This window comes from Colobus angolensis, unplaced genomic scaffold (assembly GCF_000951035.1).
Source record: "Colobus angolensis palliatus isolate OR3802 unplaced genomic scaffold, Cang.pa_1.0 Scaffold601, whole genome shotgun sequence".
NCBI classification, from domain to species: Eukaryota; Metazoa; Chordata; class Mammalia; order Primates; family Cercopithecidae; genus Colobus; species Colobus angolensis.
The window spans coordinates 719205-723848 of NW_012119611.1; the positions used below are offsets into that span (position 1 = coordinate 719205).

A 4644-nucleotide genomic window follows, 5' to 3' on the forward strand; every position below is an offset into this window, starting at 1 on the left:
AGGAATCACAAGTAGGAGATCCCGGATGAGGCCCCAAATTTGTAACCACCCAAGGGGCTCCTCCTGCCTGCTGCACAAAAACAGACCATGGCATTGCAGTAAAGAGAGAATTAAATAGACACGAGGCCAGCCACACCACGTGGGAGACAGAGTTAGTACTGAAATCAATCTCCTCCAGGTTAGGGGTTTTTCAAAGGCAGTTTGTGGGAAAGGGTGGGGGTGGCTAGGCTTGCTGCTGATTTGTTGGGGCAGAGATGAAATCATAGGGAGTCGAAGCTGTCCTCCTGAGGGCTGAATCACTCCTGGGTGGGGACACAGGAGAAGGGTTGGTGGGTCCAGGTGGAGCCATGGGTGTCAGACATGAAAAAAAACGGAAAACATGTCTCAGAAGGCCAATCTACCATGGTGGTGTCATATGCAGGAATGGCTGGCAATACCTTAGCAGAAGCAGGCTCCTCTCCTCCTCCAGCCTGACGGCTTTTTGTTAGGTTTACATAGCTTCATGAGTTTTCAGGAAGGGCTATTATCATTTAAACTATATGCTGTCTCTCAAAGTCAGCTTGTCCGAAATTCTCAGGAGTAATTAAGGGAGAGGCAAAATGGAGAGTGGGTTAGCCCAGCTCACTATCATAATTTGTCTCACAGATACAATTTTTGCAAAGGTGGTTTCTTTTGGGGGAAGGAGGAGGGAGGATTGTAGTGTTGGGAAAATATAATGAAAGGCAAAATCACTTGCCAACGTAGAAAACATCTCCACAAAGGCAGAAAAGTTTCATGATTGAACAAGCATTGCACTACAATGTGATGCACATCACAGGCAATCTGCTAAAACACTGCAAAGACAGAAAGAAATATGACCCTTTTCTATAGCCAAGTAGATGCAACCCATGACATACATGCTCTCAAGATGAACAGTAACCAGTCCTCAAGTGAGACGACTTGACAGTGCCATCTCTTGCCCATAGTTCATCCTACAATTACCTGATAATTGGGGTGACCATGTGTATCAGTTAAATTGGTGTTAGGGACTGAATGTTTGTGTCCTCCCCCAGTCCTATGTTGAAGTTCTACCCCCAGTGTGGCTGTACTTGGAGACGGGACCTCTACAGGTGTAATTAAGGTTCCACAAAATCACAGGTTCAGGGCTCTGATCCAGTTTGATCAGTGACATGAGAGCTCTCGTGCTCTCTCTCAGTGCCCACGAACTGATGCAAGGCCATGTGAGGACATAGCCAGAAGGCGACCATCTGCAAGTCACGAAGAGAGCCCTCACCAGAAACCAAATTTGCTGCCACCTTCATCGTGCACTTGTAGCCTCCAGAACCGTGAGAAAGTAAACCTGCTGTTTAAGTCAACGCATCCATGGTTCTTCGTTTGGTTCTTCAATCGACTTTATCCAAAGAAAAAATAAATTTCCCCTGTCTTTACACAAGGGATTAGTTTTGCAACTTTGAGCAAGGTGCCCACTTCCGAAGCAAGTTCAGCTACTCTTCTCCCATGGAAACTGGGAGATAGGGGCACTTTCTTCCCTGATGTTTACATTTCAAAGAGAGGATTCCCAGGTCCTTGAAAATGACCTTCTGGGGTCATGAACATGGCAAGAGGCTGTATTAGCTCTTAAAAATATCTTCACGCTTTTCAAAGAGACAGAGAAAGGATGTATAAGTTCTCTAAAATAAATGCTTTATCAAATGAGAGGAGGAGGAGTCTCTTCCCTTATCTTCAACGGAGAGAATTAAACCTCTATTTTTAATTTGCCCTGGTCCTCGCAGCAGCTCTCTCTAAAATATGCTGTGCCCTGCAAACTTGCTAAACTAACTAATTAGTCTAGTAGCTCCTGCGTAGATTCTGTTGGATTTTCTGCAGAGACGAATGTGTTTTCTGAGAATAAAGGCAGTTGTACCTCTTCCTTTCCACTCTGGATCCTTTCATTGATTGATTTCTGTCCTCATTGAGCTTTGCATCTTCCTGCTTCTCTGTATCCCTGATGGCTGTTGATTGGACAGCAGATGTCGTGCCTGTCTCCTTGGCTGCTGGGTATTTCTGTATTCCTAGACGTATCCATGAGCTGTGTTCTGGGAAGCTGTTAAATTACTTGGAAACGGTTTGACCCTGCTGAGTCTTGCTTTGAAGATGTGCTGCGTGAGACCGGAGTAGCTCTTACTGTAGGCTTCAGTTTCCCACCCTACAGAGGTAACACCATTCCTGGCATCCTGGCTGATGCCTGCCAAGTGAATAAGAGCTTCTCTACCCTGGAGGGTGGGGACAGCTCCTGATCTCTATCCTGCTTGAGCACTGAGCAAAGTTACCTTTCACTATCTCGGGGGATCCCCTCCCTGGCCTCAGGTAGCTTGCTCACACGCCTGTGCTCACCGGTAGTTTGCTGAATACCCGAGCAGGACCCTCTGTGGATATCCAGGGTTCTTTCCCTCTGCAGCTCTCTTCTCTCTGGTCCCCCACCCTGCAGACTCCAGCCACCCAGACTCGCAATCAGAGTTTCCTCTGCCAAACTCTGGGTGTCACCCAGGCTCCAGCAAAAAAAAAAAAAAAAGAAAGAAAGAAAGAAAGAAAGAAACTCTCTTGGTTTCTCTCTGTCTCCTTTCTCTTTTTCCCCCTCTTTCTTGAATGCTATTTTATGGGCATTAATTGTTGATGCAATTTACTTCCCCTCCTCTGCACTCTACTTCCCCTCCTCATTCTCCCATTTATGGTTCTGTTAGATTCTATTTATTTCTGAGGTTTTTCTTTCCTTCCTGAGGTTAAAATTGCCTTGTTTCTTTCCCTTCCTTCCTTCCTTCCTTCCTTCCTTCCTTCCTTCCTTCCTCCCTCCCTCCCTCCCTTCCTTCCTCCCTCCCTCCTTCCCTCCCTCCTTTCTTTCCTTCTTTCTTTCTTTCTCACCTTCTTTCTTTTCTTTTTCTTCCTTTCTTTCTTTCCTCCCTCCCTCCTTTCTTTATTTCTTTCTTTCCTTCTTTCCTTCCTCAATTCCTCACTTCCCTTCCCTTCCCTTCCCCTTCCTCATCCTTCTTTCCTTCCTTCTTTCTTCCTTTCTTTCTTTTTTCTTTCTTTCTCCTTCTTTCTTTCCTTCTTTCTTTTCTTTTTCTTCCTTTCTTTCCTTCCTCCCTATCTCCCTCCTTTCTTTCTTTCCTTCTTTCCTTCCTCACTTCCTCACTTCCCTTCCCTTCCCCTTCCCCTTCCTTCCTTCTTCCTTCCTTCCTTCTTTCTTTCTTCCTTTCTTTCTTTTTTCTTTCTTTCCTTCTTTTTTCTTTTTTCTTCCTTTTTTTCTTTCCTTCCTCCCTCCCTCCTTTCTTTCTTTCTTACCTTCCTTCCTCACTTCCTGACTTCACTTCCCTTCCCTTCTCCTTCCCCTTTGAGACTCCATCTCAAAAAAAAAAGAAAAGAAGGAAAGAAAGAAGGAAGGAAGGAAGGAAGGAAAGAGAGGAAAAGAAAAGAAAAGAAAAAGAAGGAAGGAAGGAAGGAAGGAGGGAAATAAGGAAGGAAAAGGGGAAGGGGAAGGGCTGGATGTCAGCTCACTGCAAGCCCCGCCTCCCAGGTTTATGCCATTCTCCTGCCTCAGCCTCCCGAGTAGCTGGGATTACAGGTGCCCGCCACCTCCCTCGCCCGGCTAGTTTTTTGTATTTTTTAGTAGAGACAGGGTTTCACTGTGTTAGCCAGGATGGTCTCGATCTCCTGACCTCGTGATCTGCCCGTCTCGGCCTCCCAAAGTGCTGGGATTACAGGCTTGAGCCACTGCGCCTGGCCGGCACTGGTGAATATTAAAATCAGTTTCTCCAAAAGAGCCTTTTCCTGGCTTGCATGACTCTCAGCATCCCGCTGTGATAAATTCTGTTCAATGTGGCCTGGTCAGAGTAATTTTGATTCCACCTTCCTAATGTAGTTTCTGAAAATCAAAAGAGGAAACCAATGTGGCAAAGGTGTAGGAAGGTGAGCAAAGCACTGCTTGAGATGCAACCCGCACTGTATAGTGGCTGAAAAGCTCCCCAGATCTCTTCCAGCTGCTTTACCCTTTTTTTTCTCCTTCCTTTATCACATCCCCCTTGTAAAACCTGGCTCCTATGTGGCAGCCGGCCAGGCTCTAATGTCTTCTCTTTTGTCTTCTGCCTGCTTTAAATCTGCTGTTACTAACCTGCTGATGTTGAGATAAAACTCATTATTCCTGGTCTTACTACTCTGTAAACACTGGAAACTCATCTGAAACTAAAGGGGAAGAAAAAGGTAAAAGAGTATTTTGAAAAATCAAACCACCATAGAGGCCGCTTTACCCAAATTTTACTTCACAGCTTTCATTTGGATCACATATTGGAGTGAGCAAGGTCCAGCCATGTAAACAGATTGAATTTAATCAAAGAATAATGTGGATCCAGCTATCTTCTATAAAGGCGTTAATTTGTGTAGTTATCTTATGGTAGGGTTTCACATAAAGGTTAAAAGGGTGTAAAAAGAAACAAACCCAATAACCTTTGATTTTGTGAATTTTGGTTGAATAAGTCTAACTTTATTTTATTAGCTCAATAAAAAAGTAATTTAACTAGCCTGTACCTGCTAGATGTCAGTAGCACCTGTCCTGTTGTGTCAGCTAACAATATCCCCAGATATTTATTGCAGAATAACCCCTGGGGGGATACA

General features: G+C 44.8%; 1 protein-coding gene across 1 annotated transcript in view; it reads left to right on the forward strand.

Moving 5' to 3' along the window:
- Positions 1–4644, forward strand: part of IKBKG (inhibitor of kappa light polypeptide gene enhancer in B-cells, kinase gamma) — a 17069-nt gene that overhangs the window by 3383 nt on the left and 9042 nt on the right. The gene's annotated exons all lie outside the window — the stretch shown is intronic.